This window comes from Varroa destructor, unplaced genomic scaffold (assembly GCF_002443255.2).
Source record: "Varroa destructor unplaced genomic scaffold, Vdes_3.0 BEIS01000004.1, whole genome shotgun sequence".
Taxonomy (NCBI): Eukaryota; Metazoa; Arthropoda; class Arachnida; order Mesostigmata; family Varroidae; genus Varroa; species Varroa destructor.
Window position 1 is genome coordinate 43,602,659 of NW_019211457.1, and position 25,077 is coordinate 43,627,735.

General features: G+C 40.1%; 1 protein-coding gene and 2 long non-coding RNA genes across 28 annotated transcripts in view; 1 reads left to right on the forward strand and 2 right to left on the reverse strand.

Moving 5' to 3' along the window:
* Nucleotides 1-9,357, reverse strand: part of mAChR-A (muscarinic Acetylcholine Receptor, A-type) — a 272,404-nt gene extending 263,047 nt beyond the window's left edge. For 22 of the 26 annotated variants that reach the window (XR_015326113.1, XR_015326120.1, XR_015326119.1 and 19 more), the window contains exons 1-2: nucleotides 7,398-9,357; nucleotides 5,867-6,214 (exon numbers count right to left, since the gene is read on the reverse strand). The gene's annotated coding sequence lies outside the window, so the exon portion shown is untranslated. The remainder of the gene's footprint in view (nucleotides 1-5,866; nucleotides 6,215-7,397) is intronic. The other 4 variants (XM_086986705.1, XM_086986704.1, XM_086986701.1 and 1 more) reach the window with 4 other exon arrangements.
* LOC147756248 (uncharacterized) lies at nucleotides 9,175-21,735 on the forward strand. Its single transcript, XR_015326135.1, has 3 exons — nucleotides 9,175-9,292; nucleotides 16,046-16,130; nucleotides 19,891-21,735. It is a non-coding gene; the product is annotated as an uncharacterized LOC147756248 (long non-coding RNA).
* On the reverse strand, nucleotides 16,648-17,601 carry LOC147756249 (uncharacterized). Its single transcript, XR_015326996.1, has 2 exons — nucleotides 17,314-17,601; nucleotides 16,648-17,122 (listed from the first exon to the last, which is right to left on the reverse strand). It is a non-coding gene; the product is annotated as an uncharacterized LOC147756249 (long non-coding RNA).
* Nucleotides 21,736-25,077: the final 3,342 nt, after the last annotated feature.

Genomic DNA, 25,077 nt, shown 5'->3' on the forward strand with positions numbered 1-25,077 from the left:
GTTTCTGACCGTCATCATGGCGATATATCAGTCAATGACTTATATGGCCGAAATGGGAAACACTCACTACAAAACATTTATTTTCAAGAAAATATGTGTTGAAGACGCCTACCTTGTTGGCCCACATAGCCCCATTTGGTAGGGTTTATATGAGTCAGATACCAACTATAAGATATATGAACAACTAGTGATATTATTGAAGAATTTTATTGGTTATTGTACTGCCCCTCAAACAGGCAGTGTCTCGAAATCAAATGTAGTTGTATGAACGATTTGAGATCAACTAAATAACATGTCTCCTATGTTCAGGGCGCGAGCAATACGAACGGCGATTACCGAAACAGGTAAATGAAGCGAAAAGCGCAAATTGGTTCGCAGGCCCTCATGTCAGATTGAAGAGCGTTTTTATTATATCTAGATGGAGCTCTTCTTTGCCACTTATGTTTTCTTTGCTTTTCATAGAATTGATACAGAATAGAAAAGCCGTATCTTCTGCAAGATACAGTGATCACTTGGTTTACAGTGCTACAAACAGCTAGACGCACGCGATGTTTTTATTAGACGAGTATCGCGACTTTATTTGTTAGAATAATTATCTGAGTAGACGCCAAATGTGTGATGTTGTCCTACGGAGAATCCTCGTTAAAGCTATCTTACGTCAATATGAATAATTTTCGTCGTAACCATCGCCACTTGGTTGCATAGTCAATCTTCAGCTAAAAGTTATTGAGCTCTAACAGGTTCATATTATAGACGGCCGTTTTTCAAATGGCGTACTACCGAATTTCTTCGCAGTACGACGAACTTCTGTTACTAGGTGCGGATACGTCTCGTTAGGGCGGGCAAAAAACCTTAACTCGAACAACGTGACCGGTCACGTCCTTGGCAGGCTCGTGGGCTAGGCGCACTAAAGTCATCCGACACCTTTAAGTCGGAAAGAACAGCAGCAGCTCGCAGGAAGAATCCTTCTGACAACGACCCACTGCGTGGAAAATGATAGACTGAAGACTAAAGTTGGTTTGCGGATAAACCGGTAGCGAGGCCAGTAGAATAACTTCCTACGTTGCAGTTTCGGTGGTTTCCTACGCTGCTGTTACTGCCGTGGTTATCTCTGTTACTGAGGCTAAAGAAGTAAAGTGATAAAAAATGACCAGCCAATCAGTAACATTAAGGCATGATTTATTATGTAATATATTGCCAGAAGCACGATTATTAAGAAATGCCTGACCGTCTGCCCAGTAGGCTTGCCTAACAACTCCACGGTAAAGTGATGACCATCCCCACTTTTGACAAAATGGTTTCGGCTTCTCGAGTTGAGCATATTTCGAAGTAAATTGTTCGAATTTATCCGCCTTTGCTTAAAGATTCTATTATTTCATAAAGAAATAAGTACCAAGCGCATCTAGATACAAGTTTATTATTCGCTTCCAGTAGCAAGAAGGATGTTCGATTTCTAATTGGGTTAATCAGTGTTAGTGTCAGTGTGTGCCCGCTAGAGGCAATATCATAAACTGTCATCCTGTAAGTGTTTCTTAAAGGATGGTACGGCAACGAAGCGTATGTGATCGGCAGTGTTTTTCCACCAAACACTAATTAGTGCACATATGTGTGTATATAACAAAAAAAAAAAACACGCAAAATACTTTTGTAGGCCATCACTAGTATCATCTGAACCGAAACACGACGCCGCGTTTGTGCCAAAGGACGACGCGACATCGCACTGTCCTCGTCACCCGATCAACATGACGTTAACTCAGATTGCCTAGAGTGGAGAGGTTGTTAGTAAACGCGTGATAAACGCACGGCATAAACTACGTTCGAATAAAAGCTGAAACGTCGGCGCAGCACAACCGGTTATAGTGAACGTCGGTAGGATCTTCGACGGCGCCCGCATAAATCGTTCGACACAGAAGTGTTTCGAATAGGATTCTCTCGGAGAGGATGATTTTGCTAAAGGGGGGGGGGGGGGGAATCAGTGCCAAGTGCTGAGGGGTCGAAGGCCATTGATGAGCGTTCACTGCTCATAGATGTGAGAAAAGATAGCACTAGCTAGCATAAGCTAATATGTAAATGAGTCTCATCAGATGCGTTCGTCAGAACTTTGCGTTAACTTAAAATGAAATTTTCAGCACCCAGTCAGTCAGATAAATGATACTTCTAATGACTTGTCGTTGTCACCACAATGTTTATAAAGTTATTGGAAATGGTCCCCAAGTATGCACACCGGCGACTCTTCACAAATGTATGATGTTCATTGCACAAATTGAACGCACTCGCCGGATCGAACCTTAAGAACGATTCTTATAAACGTACGTAATCATATAAACGAATAGTGAACGTCACTTCGTTTAGTTAAAATGTCAGTCAACTGAGCCAGTTACTTTCGAAAAAAGTCAACTCTGTTCTTAAAATTGCTGAGATATTTTATAAGGATGCATCATTGTACCGCGAAGGTTTACCTCTATGCAAAATGTACGAAGGGAAACGGAGTGGATAAGGCAAATACGATGTCGATCTATCTTGCGGACGGTAAGTTAGCGTTTCGATGACAATTGAATAACTTAGTAGAGACAAATAAGGTTCGTCGAAACACGTGGACTTGTTTTTTGGTAAGTAATAGATATTTTTCCCGAAAAAGAAAAACGTTAATTACGATATCAACTGAGTGGCGATTGCAAGGAGGAAACGTCGTATCCGTTACAAAGCTACTTCGCATGAAATTTGCCACAGATCGACTTTTCTTTAACGGAATATTCCAGATATAAAACGTTCGATCGTAATCGTTCCAGATCGAACGTAATAGTTCAGAACTACATAATATAAGTCATTTCATAGTTAATTAATTCGAAGAATGTTCTGTTTTTACTTTAGTTTCTCTAATCTCGCAGGCTGCCTATATGATATGTGCACAGCATATTGGACAAATGCTTAAGTGAGACTGAGTTTAATAACCATGCCTGTGAACTAAGCGTCGTCATTGTCCTCCTACACAAGTAACTCAGCTGCTAAATCTGTCCATATATACGACAATGAGGTTCTTTTTTGATCCATGAACGAATCGAGTGGTCAGGCTTCACACGTCGGCCCGAAGCCTAACCGCTCGATTCACGGACGTCTAACGGACTTCGGTCGCTAGGACGTCAGCCGAAAGCCGACTCAAACTGGTGAGGGGGATCGATTTTGTCCAGGTATGTGTAATTGGTTATAACGAACCTCACATCTAGATATTACGTGCACATCTTTGTTCAACGTGATGCATCATAAACTCTTCTTCTCAAACATCAATACAATCATAAGAAGTTAAGCAGGAAAAACGTTAACGTTATTTAATGCAAGCCATAGCATGCTCAAGTTGCTCTCATTTACATGTCCTATCTAGTTCGCTTTCAAGTTTAACACAAAGCAGTTCGCTATTGTTGTATCTCAGTGTGCATCATATTAAAAAGAAATCATGCATGCCTATATGCGGGTAGATACGTGCATCCATATTTAGCATTATATGTGCACATGCTTTTTGGGTTTCTGCCCTGCCTTGCCCGGGGGAAATAGCTGTGTTAGACTAGCCACAACATACATTCCTGCTATAAGATGATCAACGACTGAGCAACGTGCAATCTTTGAGCGCATCAAATGAGAACTTCTATTAGGAAGCCACCAAAACAACAAGGAAAACGCCGTCAAAGAGAAAGAAACCCTGGATAGGTAACCACGTTTCACGTGTTCCCGAAGCTAAAAAATCAAATAGAAGTGATCAACCAACGCCATCACGCGCGCAGTCGGTCAGGTCTAAGAAAACTGCAATTCAGCAAAAATTGGACCTAGTCATGGCCTATTGTTTTTTCGGCATAGCTACGGGCGAATTTCGAGAACAATTTGCATTCATGATAAAGCGATATATCTTTGCCCCGCTTTTCCTATGGCCATCCCATGGCTTTTAGCTGAAATAAAGTTATCCGGGCCAGAGGGCGACCGCTGGATTGTAATATGAGCATCCCGCCTCTGCGTAAACCATAAAGGAGTGCTGTAAGAGGGTAAGTGGGATTGGGCTTCTCTGGTCTCTCATGCTGGACCTAGAGTTCGAACGTGGCCCCGGTATAGCCGAGTGCAGGTCGTTCGGCATCAAATCCTGATTAGCTATAGGGGTAAAGCAGTATGCGCTAGCGGCCCATCAGTCGTAGACTGACCTGGAGACGCAATTGTTGCGAGCGGAAACGTCAGCTCCTCGCACAACCTCGAAGTATAATGTGCGTCACCCAAGCATGACTGCAATGCAAGGATCGCGAGTCGCTAAACACGCCGCGGCAGAAGCCGCCACAGTAGACGACACATAAAAACCCGAATGATACTAACATATATTGAATAAAATAGTTAGCCGAGCTCTGTTATCGGCTAGATAAGGAAAACTGCAGTAGTTCTCCTACAATGAAATATCCTTTGCCAACAGTAAGCATCCCTGTATCGGGATCTAGGGGCATTTCTAGGGCAATATTTCAAAGGGAATGCTGAGTACGGAATTCGTCATAAAGCATCTTCCAGCGCCGAAATAAGTTGCTGTGGCTTACTAGTCTATCTATTAGGTAAATTAAATCGCTTGAAATAGTCGATTGCTAACAAGAAAGCTGATTGCAGTGAATAAACATATTACAATTTAATAAAAATAATAGTAATTTAATCGGTACTACTGCTTATAGGTCACTTGTTTAAATCATTTGAAATAACAAAGTTCAAAGTAGATACAGGGAAGATACAGGCGATTGTTCCCAACTTACTTTCCCACAGGAAGTTTATCTGAAGCGAGTTTGCCGCTATTCCTTCGTCACGAGTATTATTGTTATGGTGAAGCAAATGGGTGAAGCGCACTGTATCCAGCTGATTATAGACGCTTTTTAGAGATGATAACCAACTGTGAGCTGAGAGTAAAAATTAGACTCTCGTCTTGGGGTTGGAGCCAAACGGATGCTATTTGCTATCATCACTCTTGGCAGGTTCTATCGACGTTCAGCTCCTAATACTAGCTGAGCTCGACTTAAAGTTGCCCGACCAATAAGTGTTTTTCAAAAATCTCATTATCGTCGTAGTTTTGGCTACAAAAAGCTGATTTCTTTCTGTTCGGTTACTTACGGCACATTTTCGATCTCCATGGAATCGATGGATAACACTTGCATTAACCATTAGACATACACTATAAACTTCTGCTTTTGCTTTTTTGCGGGGTAATCTCTCGGCCAGTCGAACTGCGGCTACCCAGCCATCAAGTACCCATATTTCATTAGAAGTTATAATTCTGTGCAAAAACGAGAAAAGCGGGCGTCTTGACATCTGTCTTTAATGTTCTCAATAACTAGTTCCATTGTTTACCTTCCTAACTTGACCGAGACAAACACCTATAATAATACGACATACATCAAACCTAAATGCTAACCTCTACGCACTTTAATGTTGGTCAGCTCCTACCGCAGCTCAATCCATTCAATCTTTTATGACATTCATTCTTTCAGCTAACGGCAAACAACAGAACCTTCACCGATTGCAAGTTGTTGTTTCCGCTACTGAAATTTCAAGATGGAGCTCATATTTACATGAATTATTTGATTTTTCATGGCCCGCCACAACGTTTGCTCGAAACGTGAGTGATAGAACCCGATGGCTTTAGATTCCAAAGAATGGCTTTAGGTTCCAAAGAGTGAAATGTCGCGCCGTCATTAAATAGCATTATTCCGAAATATAAGATTTAATATGATCAGGGGAGGCGCATCACGGCTCTACTATCTGCGCGCAAATACTTAGATGTAGTAAAGAGCGTAAACGAACCAGAGCCGCTAGCCCTGCAACAAATTCGATCACTGTCCTAAATCATTAGGCTTACCTTCGTTCCATTTCTTTCGTCTCCTATAGCTAACCGGCGCCGCTATCTCCCTCGTGTTGTCGAACAGACACGCAGAAACATTATGAACAACGCACAACGTCTTCCACGCAGGACAGTATCCTGACCGCTGTTTCACGTTTCCGCGTATTTTTCTTTGTTTGCTTCCAGGTTGAGGGCAAAAGTTTTCTAAACATTTTCAATTCACATTTGCATAGCAAACGTTGATAAGGTAGAAAGGAGTCTCGGCTTGGATGTTTACTCCGGGGCAATTTGCGATGACACACACGGAAAAGGCCAAAAGTGATCGTACAGGCAAGCCAGCACCTGTAGTGTTAGAAACAGTAGAGTCTGAAAATCATGATTAAAGGTTTTAAATGAGAAACACAATTTGGAAAGTGCGGGTGAAAAGTTACCTGATCAATTTTTTGCCAACTGATTCAATACGAAGATATGCTATTACTCTCTGACGAGGTTAAAGGGCGAGGAGCAAACAGAGTTAAGAGGCAAGTAGGAGAAATGGTTCGGGACAATGAAAGCCGACCTTCGTTCTTCTGAGATAAAGCTTCGTACAGCATTCGCATTAGATACCTAATTATGGGCGCATTTTTCAGTATTATCGATATAGTGGTAAGGTGAACGTCGGCGAAACTCTCAGGTCTCAGCTGTGTCAACGATTATTTTGCCTCTCTTTTTTTTTTCTAACAAGAGATTGATTTATTAAAATAATGCTATCTAAAATCAACATTGTGAAACGCTTACGGATTAAAAACTTTGTGCGATCGATCTGTTTGTCTCTTCGACCAAGCTAGAAGGGAGGGCAAGACGACTTCAGTGAACTAAATATCTTTTTGCGTTGCAGAATTATAAAGAAGCAAATCTAGTCGTTGATTTTTCTGAAATTTCTTCTGTTCTCTGTTTAAAGAGCAATCAAAGAACAGAATTATTGATAGTTACAATGCCCCCTTAGTAATCTACTATGGAAGTAATTTTTCCTTGTATTGTCACAGTTGTTTTCAACGGTCGCCTGAAATTAATGTTAGTCGATATAGTCCCATGATTTGTTATATTTTTAAGAGCCGTGTGTTAGTTTTTGGCGATCTGTGGCAAGAAATCACAATGTAAATAAAGTCTTCAATTTTACCTCCGCTACTACCGTTAATTATTGCCTCGAATGACTAGCCCCTCGCCCGAAACCAACTGTGTTTATGCTTGTTCCCAGGCCCAGACCACTCCGTCAATGAGCACACGACGCTTACTACTGCGCCCCGCATGCAGACAAAAAAGCTTGCGGATATATTTACAAGCCCCTTAAAAGTTTACTAGTTCATATGTGTTTTTGATACATAAAGCCAGACATGGTTATTTGTGCCTGCGTAACACCACGTTGCTCATTATCTACTCTCACCGCGCACTCGCTAAGCTTTTCTCAAGAATTTCTGTAAGGAAAAACCTGTCCTTGCCTTATGATATAAAAGAAATACATGTATGCATTGACATGTTCCGTTATGAAAGCGAAATTTATATATTTCACCTTTTTCTTTCGCACTCTCCGTAACCTCTTTCCTAAAGAAGCACGTAGGCACAAGGTGTCGGTAAGGCCCGCAACCGTAGTATGCGAACACCAAGTCAACGAAAAAACGTACAGCCAATAATTTTAGTGCACTTGAGTGAAAGATTATATTAGCGCCTGATGACGTTACCTAGAATCTATCTTTCTTTCCACTGATGTTTTTGATTGGCTCCTGCTCACCAGTTAGCTGGCATAAGCATTATATTACTTTCTGACGATGTCACATGCCATGTGCACGTCGGTTTTACGTCGCCCTGAGCTCCGATCTATAAATAGTCCTTTCTTTACGTCAATCCATGCCAGTTAGCAGTAGTTTCCTTTGCTCTAGTAGTGCGCGGCCCCTAGGAGGCATCCGCCATCGTTTTCTTTGCAGATATGTCTAGCTGACTTTTCCTGGCTTTTTCACCAAAGTCTTTCGCGTGAAGCATTCGCCTGCACTCACGAACCTTAGTCTGTGGGAACTTTTCCGGCCGGTGCTTGCTTTCGACGACGCCGGCGTACGTGGAAAATGCCGTCAGTAGCTCATGCTTGCTCACGACAGCTTTCCAGTTCTCCTGCCTTTTCCCGTTAACAGTTCACCCCGTTTTGTTCATATGATCTTGTTATGATTCCACCTTTGTTTTCATGAGAAAACACAGAATTTCTAGCGAGAGAGACTTTCTACTGCTTGCTAATAGGATAACTTGTCGTGCATGGCAGCACGCACGGGATTATCGGTCCCATAGGTTAGCCCCATATACGAAGGTGACAGGGTACGGTCTATAAGTGAAACGGCTGATCAAAAAAGCCGAAAGCGACCACGTTTTGTAAAATCGAATGGTTAGTGTCAGAACGACCTTGAACGTTTATGACGCCATATTTATACAGAAAATTACACGAGTTCACTGAAATTATCAAATGAACAGAAAACACTGTGCAGCTCTGCAAACACATACGATCGTTTGAATATACGCAGCTGGATGCTATTGGCGAAGGAAGTTCTCCGGTCGGTCTTCACACAAGTTTCGTTAGGCAACTTGAAACAGTTACCCGGACCCACTTACCCCTGCGGAAGGCCGATAACTGCATCCAAAAACGTAAAGTACAAATCCTCAAGGCACAAATAATCATATAGTTTCAATTGCCAAAGTCAACGCAACAGCTGTGAATACACCTACTATAGGCGCCGTCCTTCAATTATTTCGATATATCCACTGACACAATAAGGAGACGTTCCGAGCATTTAAACGACACCAGGGAATATGCCCACCACATTTACACACACTGCAGTGATGCCCACCTGAACAGTAGTGTCATTATCTGTTCTAACTGGGGAACAGGAGCACATTTACACAACACGACACCCTTTCAATGTTTGACTCTATGATTTCGCCGATCCGCTCAACAGAAACTGGCGTTTCTGCTAACAACTGGTACACACACTAAACGCTCACAGATTATGCAAATACAAAAATAACCAGATATAGAAGCAAGGCCTTCAGAACCACCAAGGTCACATCGTATCAACCACGTTTCATAAATTTAATATTTTAACCGATATCGTCAGTTCTTCTATCTGTAGTATATTCGCCTAGAAGTAGCATTTGTTCGTTCGGTTGCACCAAATTTAGCACTAACTATTTTTCTTCGACCGGACTTCATTTTTGGTTCGGTATGCAGCGCCTCAATACCCTCCCACCGCTAGTCGTCAGTTGCCAATCAGCTTGAAAATGAAGCGAACTTCGTCGAACCCGATCGGAAATACTGAATCGAGAGCTGATGGCAAATGTGGCCAAACAGTAGCGATTCTTCCATAAGATCCCCGACAATCGTAGATCACTCATATGACAGGCCAGCACTTGACGGCAGGACGCTAGGTAAGGCTATCGATAAACGGGTCAGCTTATAAGCCCAACCGTATAGGCACCTTTGCAGACACAAGCAGCTTCAGCGCTTTCGGCATCTGCCTTGGCATGTAATAGCCACATAATGCTGAGAGAGACAGAAAGAAGGAAAGGGAGCGAGCGTTAAACGGACGCAGGCTATTGAATGCAATTGCTTAATAGGGAGCAGTTACTAGGCGAACGTACTTCAGCAGTTCCTTACTGCCATATGCTTATGAGTAGCGTAGTTTTTTTTCCAGACTTGTCTCTATTGTGGCAATTGAATAAGCCTTGACTACCGCTCAAGCCGCCGTATGTCCTCGTTGCAATGGCGAGTGCTTTAAGTCCTATTTGCTGGTCATCAACTATTAAGCTTCGATTGTTTCTTCCTACGAGTGCTTAAGAGGGTCAATAACGCTGTCACATTTTCGCTGCTTTCTCGATGATAGTATAAATGAGTAGTCATAACAGCTGAGTAGAATGCGTCAGGAGAGCGTTCAGATCAGTCTAGCAGGTGACGATGCTGTTGTCCTGAGTTACGCTAGTCACGACAAATAGTGCCTTTGCCGCTGGAGACTACGAAGAATTACGACGTCGATAAACAGGGGACCGGTGACGATTCATAGGCTGATCAGCTTCTCGTAATAGTACAGCGTCGAATTGAGCCGTAGTCACTTGTTTTCCACAGTCGAAATATATAGTAAAACTGAAATTCACTGCTCACAAATAGAAGCCATGCTGGTAGAGCTGAGCGATATGAACTCGTAGTAATAATTATCAGTTACTGCTCAATTAAGTATGTATTGAAAACCAACGATAAACGTCAGAAAACCCCAGGACATCGCTGAGTCAAATCTATATATATCTCATGCGTGCCCAGATTCTACTAGATACAACATATTTCTAACGATGAAACTAAACGATTAAATGCAAGATCGATGGATGTTTCTAGATTTGCTTCTAAACGTGGGTAAATGTTAGCCGACCTTAAATATTCTAAGAATGAAAATGAGGAAATTGGAGGTTTTCTGCTAATTCGTCTTAGATAATGGTCAGCAAACGTAGAGGACGTAAAATTGTTAAATTCGCTGAGAGATGCGTGCTGAGATGCTTAAAAATGGGAATAGTTAACGAGTCTGAGTAAATACGTTTGAGTTGGAACTTCATAAACCCATTTCCTTCGAGCGGAACGCTTTTTTCTCTTAACTGCAAAGGTTTCTCCACCCACTTTTTTACCTATTTATTTTTACCCTAAGCATGTAATGATCCAGCGGCTTCGGAAAAGGCTCAGAGAAACTTTGCCCTTCTGCATATTTGGCCAGTCAAGCTGTCTGTTTAAGATTCACTCTACTAATTACAATAACATATTTTACAGTACATTTGTAAGAAAAGTTAGACCCTTGCCAGCCGTTTTGAGAATGTCTTTGTGTATTATTTTATCTCTGTATCTATCTGAATCCTGTATCTCTGAATCTGTATCTATCTATGTGCTATCCATTTTGAAAACGATAGTAATTATTTTTCGAGTTTTTTTTTTGCATGGAGAAAGATTATGCTGAAAATAATAGTGTTAGAAAAGATTGGTCTTACGTTAAGCACAATCAATGATCTCGCTATAGACGTTCGTTTTGAAGCAAAGAAAGAAGATGACCTATTCTTAGCAGCGGCTAAATGTTTAACTTGGAATACAAAAGTTATTTTATTTTTTCATTCTATCAAATACTGTGTTTTCGAAAAAAAAAAAAAAAAATACTCAATTTTATGTATAAATTATGTGAATTGCTACCTATTTGGCTGATTTATCATCTTTTTTGACAAAATTTCACATATTTAACTTTGTCTAGCCTTGGGACAGTGTGATAACCACAAGAGATGAGCGACAGCTCAGTTGGAAGGGGTTAACTGATACATGGGCATAGATTGAACCAAGATAACAGGATCAGTTGACGCAGCGTCACTAAAAGGGGTCAATTTGGAAAACACAGAAAAACAACAAACGATTCGAGTGCGGTAGAAACAGAGTGATCATAACCATAACGATTAAACAGCAATAGCAATTAGAGTGCAACAGTTGTAGCTCAATGGGGTGATGGAAAAGCTGCAACGTATTGGATGTTTGTATACGCAACGCTAATCGTATGTAAAGGATCGATAATTATATGCGTGGCATAAGTGCCTGTGTAAAGGCAAAAAGAGAAAGGAAACAAGGATTATCGCCGATTTCCGTATTGTTGCAGTTAGTTACACAAGCGGTAAACCCGAATGGTTTTTCTAATAATAATGGATAGGTTATTCAGCTGCCAGCCAGCATAAGGTTCGTATCTGACCGCTAATATGATTGATGGAAAACATAAAGCTTATATGTGTATATATATATATATATATATCTATATATATATATATATATATATATATAATTGTCGCGTAACGAGTGAGTTACATTTATACCGTTGAGTATCGTACAGTTTTTTTTGTCTATAGTCTTCAAGTTCCTTTACAAAGAAAGTTAGTGTTCTGAGAGCCAATGATCAGCCACACTGATATATGTGTACGACGTAAAATCAGAAAGCTAGCACGCAGGCCGTACCTATTGACTTTGAAGCGAAAAAAAAAAAACGCGCAACCGGAAATCAATCCTTTCGCAGCCTCCCTACCTGAAGCAAAATCTTAAGAACTTTTTAGACACTATTTATATTCTGATTAGCTAGTTGAACGTTCCCGTGCACCGTAGCCTCGCAGATTCTCCAAAGCAAAGGTAGAGGGCATATAATATAGAACATTTACTAGCATTACCTTTATGTCATTTTAATATAAAATGTGAACTTTTTCAGACTAAATTTCTCTAGGCTAGATGTATATGGACTTGGTCGAACGCATAAGACCCAAAATTTATATCACATTGCAAGCTATAAGCACAGGATGGTAGCACAGGATTGTGAGATGATTCTTTTTTAGGCACTAGACAAGTTTCGCCGCGTGCTCTAAACTCTAACACACTAATATGGCTTCTATTTATCTCAATTTATTCAGCCCTTAGGGCTGTCACAAGCGAAGTTTTTAGAAAATAAAATTAAACCATTTTTGAACTAGTTAGACTGGAATAGTTATTTTTAGTTTATGTTAGAGATTTTCTGCTTTTTTATGTATATATATATATATATATTTGTTCTGGACAGCCATAAACCTATCATTCGCATTGCTATATATAGAGTTCCTCTATCTATAGTTTCTCGTAATAAATCGATAGTAGGACATGCTTGCCCACCAGTTGCTTTCTTTGGGGCATGGAAAGCCCCATGACAAAATGGATCTAGATATGAAGAATAAGCGGGCTGGACCTAACGCTGGATATTCCTTTGCTCAATACGGGAGGTACTTAAGATAAGGTTTTGCACTGCCGTCAAATAACCAGACTGCATGCTTTCGATTGCCATGTCAACGATCCGTAAGTTTTTTGAAGTGCTCAAGATGGAGGAATACGTTGATTCATTTTTGGCGAGCATCTCATGCCTTTGACATCCACTGCAACTACGACTCTATTACCTTACGCTCGAACATACCCGACAGTGACACCGATCTCTCCCTGGCGTTTCTCTGGCTGGCGGTAGAAACCGAATTATGTTTCACCTCTAACATTCTTTTAGTTTTTTTTTTTATAAAGTTTCCCAAATTGAACGTGGACTGTACCACGCGCATTTTCAATTAGCCTAGAGTAAATTTACGGGAGACTAATTTTCTGTATTTGAGTTATGAGTCTATAGCATGTTACATGTAAAATGCCGGTTCTGGCCGATACAGCCCTTAGATTCTAATTCCTATAGATTCTAGTTCTTTTATACCTTTGTTTGTTGAATAAAAAGAAAAGTCAAAAGGTCTGCTTTGACCACTCAAAGAATTGGATCAGACCAAATTCTTGGTGTTCAGCTTCATTAAATAGTCTATACTACTGCAGCGGATTCCAGCTGATGTGGATGTCTGTAAACGTAGTTATATAGAAGGTTAATGCTATGCTTAGGAGACGACATCTACAGGGACGTTAGCGGACTGGGTAAGGTCAGCAAAAAATGACGGGGGGGGGGGATTATTGCAAAAACAAGTGTATCTAAGGATACAGCAGTCGAGTAGCCTAACTCGAACCGTGTAGCGGTGTACGAACATGGAAACACTAATGTATATGGTTTGCGAATCACAATAGTCGTAGTATATCGATTAAGATGCGAAAACATTCATAGATAATGCAGTATTTCGTATAAAAGAAAACAAACAGCCCAGATTTGCAGTGTGCACAGGATACAGTGTGATCCGAAGACGCGTTATAGGTAAACAATGAATAGGCGAATCATACGAGTAACCGACTTCAGTCGGAGTATACGGCATTTGCAGTTAAGCTTGTAATGCCATGGGACATAGCTCTGTAAAAAAGTGACAAATCGCCTAATAGAAAGATGGAAATGTATCAAATAACTTCGTCCTAGACGTAAACGTACCCCTGCATATATAATTAAAGTTACACGACACGCTGCCTCTATATGGCGAAATTTTCTCAAAAATAGCTATTAAGCTTATTTTTTAGCCCGATGCATCAGTCCACAGCTAGATACACGTTTTTCTTAGATTGGTTATTACGTCCATTGTGAGCTCCGTTTAATGTAATACGGTAAGTTTCGATTCAAACTGGACGGCAAAAGCTTTGACTTTGCAGAGCTACTGGTCTTAGACCCTACGAATAAACAAGACATCACTTCCTATATTTCCCACCCTGTTTCATAATTTTTTTGGATTCAGTTTCTCATTTCTATCGTACCCCACTCGTTCGTACACTCGAGTCTCGCTTGAGTCTCCCAAAGCCACGATAGTCTTAACCAAACGCAAGCCTTCACGAGGCATATCGGCCATAAGTAAAGAAGCCTTTTCGTATTGTATTATTGATGGTACATTGGTACAGATGGTGATTTCTGTTGCAAACGAGCACCCTTTAGGTTGATTAGTTAGCCTTTCGTTTGAACCCTTGAATAGGTTAGGTATTTGTTAACAGCAATTAATCAGTTGGAGAATGTCAAGCCGTACATTATCATAGCAATTTAATTTCCGTTTTTTTCGGTTTAATACGCAATTATAAAGTCTGATTTAATTCGGAACACAGTATGCTCTCAAACGTTCACTTCGGACGTCTCTACCACCAACGCTATTTTGTTTTACTTCAACCCTTGCATCACTTTATTTTGTCATGACTACCACTTATTTATTTCATCGAGTGACAAAATAAACGGAAGTCGATATAAATGACGGTGAAAACAATGCATCATTCTTTCCACTTTCAGCCTAAAGAGGAGACCCTCTCAAACGGAAGTTAATTCTAGGTTCCCTACCAAGCTGAAACGAACGTGCATATTCTGTTGTTCTGTGGCGGCATGACCGTAGGTTTCACTTTTGATCGTCGACAATTCAGCACGCGATCAGCTGCTTGTGTCAACATTCAATTCGACCTTTTGATATGTTTCCCATTCTCGTCCTAACAAGATAAATAGGTACCATCTCAATCCGCATGGCAAGTGAAGAAGCTGTTAGGGGAGGGCGCTTGTCACTTAGTAGCAAAGCCCGACCTTAACTTGGGCCTGGTCACAGGTCTCGCTCGGGCTGCGCTTATCAGAAAAGCTTTCTTCAGTGGCTTTCGTCGGAGTACTTCAATGGGAGTTGCTCTAAACAGGGACCGTTTATTGCGTTCACTGGCACTGCAAGCAGCCTTACTAACCTCGAATGTAGGCTACCGACCTGCTTAGTTCAAATGACTCTTTTACATAGTAGGCTTACTCGTATAGCCAGAAACCGAAACGTTGCATGCCTTCCTGATAGCTTTCCGTATTTGCCTGTATCCCTGTTCCACGTGACCTCATGTTGTACCCTTTTCCGATCTCTGATGGTGCCTTCCTTCCCCCCGAATCATCTCAATAACTACACTCAGGTCAAGAGTGGAAAACGCAAGCAGATAATTCTAGTTGAGAAAATTAAGCTGTTGGGGGTGGAGCCCATTTAGGCTCAAATGGTCATAATGTACGCTCGCTTATGGCTGGTCAGATATCCAGCATCGATACAATATCCAGATATGTTTTTCTTCTTTTTTTTTTAAGTACTTTTACTTTAACCGAAGAGATTCCAGTTTAATGGTAGAAGGAGACGCAAAGTGTTAGGTAATTTTGCGTATTCAGAGTCATCGTAATGTGTGTCAATGACGACGATTTAGCATAGGATTCTAGAAGTTATCGTGATTTTTTAGCTTTTTCCTTTATTCTCAGATTATTCGTAGTAACTAGAGTAACGTACCGAGCCTTATGAAGCCCATATGGAAAACATATCATACTTTTTCAATTAACTGGATTAAATTGAAGGCATCTTTAGTTACGCGAAAAAGAGTGTGTAGCTTATAAAAAAAAAAAAAAAAAAAAAAGCTAATGTGCGGCCTATTGCAAGTGCATGTATATAGCATATACAATTAATTTAAAATACATTTAGGCGCGGTGCGTTCCTGAAACGATCGGCACATACTCCATGCATTCCAAGTCCTATTTCAGACCTCGAAACGACGATTTTAGGGACTGTCGTATATTTTCTAAGAAGATTCGTTGTAATTCGTCATAAACTCAGAATCATGATTTGGAAGCTATGCTTCGTGCAGTTGGGGCTACATTTTACTTTCCAGTTATATAGGAAGCAGATCATCTCATTAGTGTCTTAATGAACATCTCTAAGGTGGTCGTCGCAAGAATGGTTCGTGTTCCAAGCAGGGACTTGTGTTTTATGACAAGTGCCTCCCAAGCCAGGGAACAAAACTCATGTAAGTAATAGACAAACGATAACCTATCGATTTTTTTTTTACTACGAAACATTTAAAAGTCAATAATTACAAGTGATGCCTACTACTACTATTATAGTAGTTATAATATATGGTTACCAAAGTTCAGTGTTTGTATGCAAGGCCTCTATAATAGCCACGGTAAGGAGTATCCCATTGTCTATATACGAGCGCTCCATTTGTCAAGGCTATACTTTTTTGCATTTTGCGTACTCTAACGTGCCACGTTATCCACTGCGCCCTTGATATTCAGTGACAGCAAATCTTAAACTCATCTGCACCTTATAGGTACGTGTAACGAGGTGGGACATATTGATATATGAAAAAAAACTTGTATAAAAAAAAACTTCATGTTATTGCGGGCAAACACAACTTTTTTGAAGGACGCCAGAAAAAGGACGCAGAAAACCTAAAACGTTTCGAACCTTCACATGAAACGATTTTGCAATTAGATAACCTGAAAGTCATTGTAAAATAGATGAATGGATGGCCAGAGTAATCAGTTTTCTAAGTTGGATTTCATTTTATTAAAAGCACGCTTATGGATCAAAACAATTTTTTGCTAACATGGCCATACAAGTCACACACACGGCCCAATCCTGGGCTATTTCCAACAGTTGCATCTAAGCTGAACGATGTGCAGGTAAACCTCGTTGGGTGGCATCAAGATGTTCATGTGTGGAAAAGCTAACATAAAGCACTACACTTTTCTCAAAAATACAGCAAAAAAGCAACAACGCATTACGAGGCAGTGCGGTACTTCTCTGTACTTTTTTTTACATCTTTTTAAAATATGTATGGTATAATACTTCAACAGAAAGGGATCTGGGACAAACCTATCATGGTAAAATCCGACTGGCACATAAGACTTGGGGCTCTAGGGATAAAACCAGCGACATTTTTGTAGAATCTGCGCAGGATAATATCGGTGTAAAACTGTCCTTGCGTTGAGACAACAACCCGAATACATGAACCTGAAAAATCGATATGTCCTGAAACTGTAATTGTTGGCGATTGCGAGGGCCTCTATCTAGTGTCAGCCAATGATACTGAAACAATCGGCGTGCTATGTAATGAGACGGAATGGTCGGCTAAGACATTCGTTGCGCGGATTCGGCTAACAGCATGGTGAAAATTGGCTATAACAACAAGGGGAACGACTTACGTTTTGTTAGTGATGCTGGAAGAACGAACAAGAGTCACGAAGGCTAAATTTAGACTCTGTCAGAACCTTCAGTCTAAATGACGCCTCGTCAATCTCACGGTACAGAACAATGGATCTACATGAAGAACAGTCGATAAGATCGTTCAGACTATCGATGTGACGTTGATTGCTTCGATCGATTGACACAGATCTCAATATTTTGCGTTTCACGTCCGGTATCGCCGTTAGGCATCCCGTCAGATGGCTGACTGGCTCCCAGCATGAAACGAAGTCTGTCTATGCCTTAAACTGGTCTATGGAGAACAAACAACAGTTAACAGGCATTGTCACTTACATCGCCACAAGTTTCACAGAGAGTTCTTTTAGTCAGTTTCGCTTGGATCCGCTATAATGGATTTACAATACGTTTTCTTTGAATTGAGCGAATTATCTAGTATTGTTCGCATCGGTTAAAGAAATTAATACGTCATAAATTATCGATGAGGTTTAGATCCGAAGGCCGTAAAAATATTATAATTTCTCCCGTAATTCTCGGCTTCGTAATTAATTGAGGTGGATTGCTATAAAAAGAACAATTGACAAATAGTTCTTTTCCAGTGGTAGAGCTAAGGGCTGATGCAACAACCCAGCCAATTCGGCTGTTACCGCCAATCGTGATGCCTATCGGGACGTCACTGTTTTGTAATTCGTCACAAATGGGTTTAACATGATGGATGCTATCGTAAAAACTTACAGCATTAGCGACTTGATTGACTTAATATGAACTTAGTTAACTTAATATGTTAATCGGAATGTATTAGCCCAGTAATACTATTTTTGTATCAACTCCCTTAATTACTTGTTGGTATGGGCAGAAATCCCTCTGTTCCGTAACGGATGATCGTTTCGAAAAACACAAACATCCTCGCTAGATAGCATTGACTGAGCTGTTTCACGGATAAGTAAGTATTAAGTCAGTGTCATTGAGAAAGCAATACGCATAGTAGGGTCCAGAGCACCCAGTCTAGCCGCAGAGCAAAAGCTGTAGCACATACATAATAGCCTCCGTTTCAGCTGTCAACGACCATCACAGGCGTCCCCCTTATTGAGGACAGTAAACGTAATCGGTATCATTTGGATGTGTGCGTCATCAATAACCCTATTACATTTGCCTGGAGCTCTTTCCGATAGCAGCCATCCAAAGAATGGCCTGGCAGTAAACAGTACCGACCGGCCAGAAACTTGGATCAAATACTATAGCTAAGTTCTCTTCACTAACAAAGATCCAGAACGACAGATAAGTACTGTGCTGTATGTAAAACTGCTCGGGCGCTAACAGTCGTTTTCATGTCTTACAGCCTTATGTAGATCGAATGCTCCAAAGTTAGGGGCAATGTCTGATACAAACGCTCGCTTTTTCAAAACTTGCACGACTGCGAGCGGAAGGTCAATACCGACAACAGCTGTTCCAGTTGTGGGGATCATGCCGACTATTGCTCTGTCTTCAATGAGCGCGAACTATTTTGGGCAAATGTTGATCGATCAATTTTTCTAAACGCGCACAAAGGTTTATAAAATCTCGATATGTCAAGGTTAACCAATTTACAATACTGGAATTTCAAAACGCTTTTATATATTCTATTAGCATGTTAAGTATAACTATGTGGTCGCAGAAAAACGTGCAAATGATCCTATATGCAGGAATAGCGGTATTTCCGTCTTGTTTGCGTAGTGGTTCTGCAAGCGTTGGGAATGGTGCACTGAATCCATGTCCGAGAGAGGATCATCTAATGAGTGTCGTCTAGAAGAAACCCAGAGTGCGACTACCATACCCCACCCCACAACTGAGTTTCCGCGTGAATCGTCTTGGTTTTGGTCGTTAACGCTTAGGGCTCTGCCCTTTCTTTAGCCTAACGACCTTTCAGTCATCATGTTATTTTATCTGTTACCTAATGCGTTATTAGATATATTTTATCATTTGTTTCTAAACGAGTCCGTTCCACATTTTTCGATATTTGAATCAATATCAATGATCAATTGTATTATCGTTTGCGCATTATGAACTCCATTCGAAAGCGGATCCTATCTGATCCATAGAAATCCATCGTACCGAATGCTAGCTCGCCCAAAAAATGCAAAACTCCACGCTGGTCACCTGATGCATTGCATAGCTGCACAATTACGCAGCATTTATAATTGTTAAAAGTTATACAGGCGGTGAAATGTTCGGCGATCGTTTTACTGGCTAAGTTATTTCGCCTAACTTAATAATATAGCAAAGCACTACGGACTGCACCTAGCAGACGATCTTCGATTGGTAAGAACGTACATATGAATGGGTGCCGCGTATTTTTATACTTTAGCTAATCTTCTAAGTAAGAATTGTTTGAATGTGTAATAATAAATACATCGGCCAACTCGAAAACGGAATTAACGATTTTATTAGTTTTTCGTATACGGGCTTGATTTGAAAAAAGAGAAGTACGATAATGTAACGGTACCGAATTTCAATAGAGCGTACCATTGGAAGTCTTGCTTGTAACAATTCCAATATTTAAAGAAACGACTCTAATTACTAAAGAGGTTTCCATGATCCAGGTGTCTTCCCCTGTGTTCCTCGATTCGTTATCCATTGTGGCGGCAGGCTGGTCTCCTCCGAAAAGTGAAACGTAAAGCTGATACTTCGTTGACTTTCTTGCGGAGCAGGATGACGTCACATTGCGTAGAATCGCTTGGGAGAGCGCTAAAGAGCGGGCGAGCGGGCCGGTGGGCAAGGAACAGGACTGCGCCTATATTATTATTTAACATCTACTAGTAGCGAACGATACGTCGTTGACCGCAGGCCTGCGGTGTCATAGCCAGGCTGAATATATATCGGATGGATACCATGAGCGTCTCGGATAAAAACAACAGGGGCACCAAACAACGGTATATCCAGGATCCTAGCTCAACGATCCGTTCTTAGCAACGCTACCAGCCAAGACAGCAACGAATGACGGAGCTTGTAAAACGAAAAAAAGTTTACAATTAGCTTGTATAGCTCTGCAGATGACGATCATGGGAATAGTTGATGGCTCGTCATAAGTTTCCCAACTTCATGCACTAGCCTGTTTGTCAAATACGTAATAATAACAATAAAGATCCCATTGAGCTGCTGTAATAATGATAGCGACCGTTAGCAGGGTTGCAGTATAAACGGAGTAATATCTCAAATGTAATTATTATAATAAGCATCGCCACGCACAAACACGTTGAGCGATAACTGTGGAGTAATTTGGTTGGTACTAGATATTTGTTTATCATTTATGGACACTGCCCGAGCCTACCAATGACTATAGTTCATACGCTTCAGTAACAATTGGGTTTCCAAGATGTTGAACAGCTAAGCATTGTTGTGTGCACGGATTCACTATGAAGTTGAACCCTTTACAGGTATAAGGCTTTCACTATAGAAATGGATGCTACCATTGTTCTGTATGCGTATCTCCTACTTGAATGTATTTATACGTTTATTACCAGCTTAATGAAATTTTACACCAACAAAACAAATCTTATTGTTTATTATCAACTATACAAACTAACATTTAATAATTTTATCATATATTTTCGATTAATTGTGAGACAGAGTATATTTTGTTGACATGAAGCCTATGAGTTTATAGTCGACTTCAGTCCTACCGCAGACATAACTGCGTTGATTAGGAAGCAATTATAGAAGATGTCAAATATAAAAGACCTGATCTGGTTGACTCTGTAGCTTAAATATAGCGTGAAGTGCACCACAAATAAAAGGACGAAAAAAAAACTGGGAAAAAACGAAGGATATCATTTTTATAGGAGCATCGAGAAATTATAGCCGAAGGCCAACGAACCTCGATGTAGATAACAAACAGATAGCACCCAAAGAGGGGTCCGTTATTTGTCGAATTCTGGGAACGCTTGAGGAAAGAAGTAGACCGGTCTCGGAACATTTCGAATACAGGATAATGTCTAATAAAATTCTGCGTTTGCCTTCTGCGCACGAGAGAAGATTTTCATCCCTGGATTGAAGGGGTTAAGGACCTGTTCGCTTGGATCTGCGTTAGGGCTTGAAGTGTTTGAAATAATCTTCTTACTTAGAGGACTGCTTGTTGGTTTTGTTTAAGGGTAACTTGAGTAATTTCCCAACTTTCACATGTGCTTACCGAACGGTATATATCTATTTCTATACAAACGGTATATATTTATCGAACATACTTGTATTTACAGCAAATGCCTAAATGGTAACGATAGAAGCGACATTCTCTGTCCAAAGTAGAAATCTTTCATCTTTCTTTTTAAGAAGGCTTCGAAGTTGAGGACTTCATTGTAATCGAACGATCGTAGCTAAAATAAGAGTTCATTTTTAACTCCTTCCTTTTTCAATAGGAGTTTGACTAGTGCATATTTAAACTAAAAATTGAAATGACTAAGTTGAAGTTCGTCATCATTTGCTTAAACGCTAAGTCGCTAACATATGCGACCGTACTGAGACTTGGAAGCGGTGCAGCCATCAGGCCTTCCAATGTGCGCGACCCAGCTATAGAAATTGTGTTGTTGTAGTTGGGTCAGTTTTTTCGGCAAGCTCGGCGTGCAACGGACTTCGTGTTTTCACAGTAAATAGGTCCTGTAACGATAGAAAAATTTCAGCGCTAGAATTTCGCTAGCCCCGCCAACCAGGTGCACGATCTCTTGCAAAATGCTTTGCACACTCAGGCCTTGACATACAGAGTGAACCACGAAAAACCGTTGAAGAGACCTTCTCAACTACTAAAAAGTATAGGTATGAAGTCTGAAGTCTGTCGTGCTCACAGTAACCAGATTCTCGCTTTTCTTGTTTCACACGTACATATGCTTTAAGGCCCCGATGTCCCAGCCACAGCTATAGATGGTGAGGTAACATTAATGTATGTTGAATATAATGAATGAGTGAAATAGATAGATTTATTCCAAAAACCGTAATATAAGCAGAAGTAAATAACAAAACAAATAAAAAGCAACCGTAATGTTTATCTATGGGTCAATTTTGCCGCAGTTCGGATGTCAGGATCATGTGGAACATAAACCAATACATGACCTTCTGATACCCTTATAGTGTAAATGTTGCGTAAAATCGTTCTTCGACGCCGAAGCCAAGAAAACATGCGAAGGGTGGAGGCCAAGCACAGAATTACAGGCATTACTACAATCTATGAGTAACTAAGTAAAATAACCTATCTTAATAAATACAATTAATACTTGTTTAGGCTTTATTTGCTTTTATTGACAATTTCTCCCTTGAAGTCACCTTTGAATGAGCCTCCTAGTGGTGCTACAGCCATAAGTAAAAGTATAATAGATTTACTAGATCCTAAGATAATTGCTGTTTCTTAGACGTAAGATCTGGGCGTAAAGCCAAACCTTTGCAGTTTCCGAACTGTGATCTTCCACAATAGGTGTTCCAGCTTCTGCTTAACGGTGCTCATTGTCGTAAATGTTGACTAAACATTTTGTCAGTCGTAATCATGGCGCTGTTATCACGTTCAATCGAGATGAACTACTGCGGTCGCGACGCGGCTGAATACAATTGGTACTGGATTGTGCTTGTTTCGATAATTTTATGGTTTATTATTCAGTAATAGATAAAATGCTATATCAACTGATAAAAACAGCTCTAAATTATCAACGCACAAGAGATGTAGGCTGTTTAACTTGGCTCGATATCGTTCTGGGACTAGTTGAAAACGTTAACAAAATTACCTACAGCCAAAACACCGCCTATATAGTGCCTAATATCTTCTACCTGTCTTGTATTCCAATCAGGCCCTTAAGCTTCTGCTTAACTCGAAACGATCAAAAGTTACGCGAGGAGTAAGTTAAATAATGAATTCGTTTAGATTCTCAGAACGCTCTCATCGGTGACATGAATGGGAGGTTTAGAACTTCGTCCATCACGATCATTTAGTTACAGGCTCACACTGCCTCGACGTCATTGATATGCTTTACAAATGCAGTTAGCTTGGAAAATACTGCGAGTGGATTATATATATCATCTAAGGAGTTTAATCATATTCTTTTGTTAAGTTACACCTAGCAGCCCCAACCACTCTCAAAGAAGCCTGATCTGTAGGACGATGTGGGCTATTTCGATCAAACTATATACGCGGAGATGACCGCACTGATCAGATGTAATTATTCTATAAACTAACATTATAATGATACCCTGAGTAATTAAAAAGCTATGGCTGGGCCTCAATTGGAAATTCAGTCACCTAAAGATAAATAAAGACCTAATGATAATAACAAGTCGAGCCTTTTTCCATTGCGCTGCGGTCGTAAACTAGGCACATTTCATAGAATAACCTGAAGCGTACTATCTGTTTAAACATGTAGTTTTTTCATAGTTAGTTACGAATACGATCATTGCTTAATTAAATTTAACAAAATTTAATATAAATATAATTATATAAATATAAATATAAATTATTTATTCAGGAAATTCAATTTTTTATCAGGAAATAGTAATTTTTCTACCATTTTGCAGTGGTTCCGGCTTTTTTTATTTTTATTTTTTTATTTATTTTTAACATTTAATTGTATATTCATTCAGATCCGTACAGTACCAATACATTTGATGCTGCATGTTAAAACACATCTGTACCTTGAAGCAGGACGTTACTTACCTCCACAATATATGAATTAAGGTTAGTTGGGAATATATAAATGCGTCTGGTACAGTGACTGAGCTAGTATATCGCACATATTATTGCTAAAGTCTAGAATATTTAGCAACGCACGATGTGCAATGGGTTCTGCAAATCGTTTTGCGTGTTTGGTGAAGAACAGGCAAAAGGCCTTTGGCTATAATAGTGCATTGCGTCTAGTGATCCTCTATACTAGCTAAGGTCTCGGTTATTTGCTTAGCAAGGATCTGTAATCGGGTATAAGGCACAGGTAGTTTTTTCTGTCAGTGATATGTATTCATAGGATGCCATAAAATAGTGTTTAATACATTGGATTTATACAGCCTAGACTATACACAAATTGTGCATTCCTCTGTAGTGGAACACAATGTCACTTGGTAGAACCAATATACTGTAAAATCCCATAAAATCCCGTTATAACCAAGCAATGAGCCAAAAAAAAACTGCCATTTAGAAAAAAAACAGAACTTCGGCAAGAATTTACTATTTCTTTAATTCGTGTAGGTAGTATTATGAATGATTTTTGGAGAATTCAAGTTTACGAATTAAATTAGACCTTTTTGTTGCCTAACTATAAGGATCAATGAAGACCAATTCAATATATTGGCATATTAGAACACCTACAAATAGATCCCATCTTGCACGAGCTCTATTTTAATAAAAACAAAAATGTCGATATTAAATATCTGAAAATGATGACCCTTGTTTGCAGTTTTGATAAGGTGCATGCTAGGCTAATTGTTTTTTTTTTTCTATATGAGGACGCGCTAACTTTTTTCGGATATCTGGATCCTCTAGAAGTTTTAACAGAAACACAAGTGCGAGCTTTAAGTAATCTCTATATTTAACGATAGTAGTAATTAATAACGATTTCACAAAAAAGCGTCAATTCATGACTATAACTATCAAACGCCGGCATCATCGTTGCTGTCGGCCGTAAAACTTGGAGCGATTACGTCAACTTGTGAGGTTAGAGCGGGTCTGAAGGGACTGGAGGCCTTCAAGACCAATGTCGACAACGTCGCACGCGCTCCCCGCACGTGCTACGTAGATGAGTTGCAAGACATAATAAAGTCTTCACTTA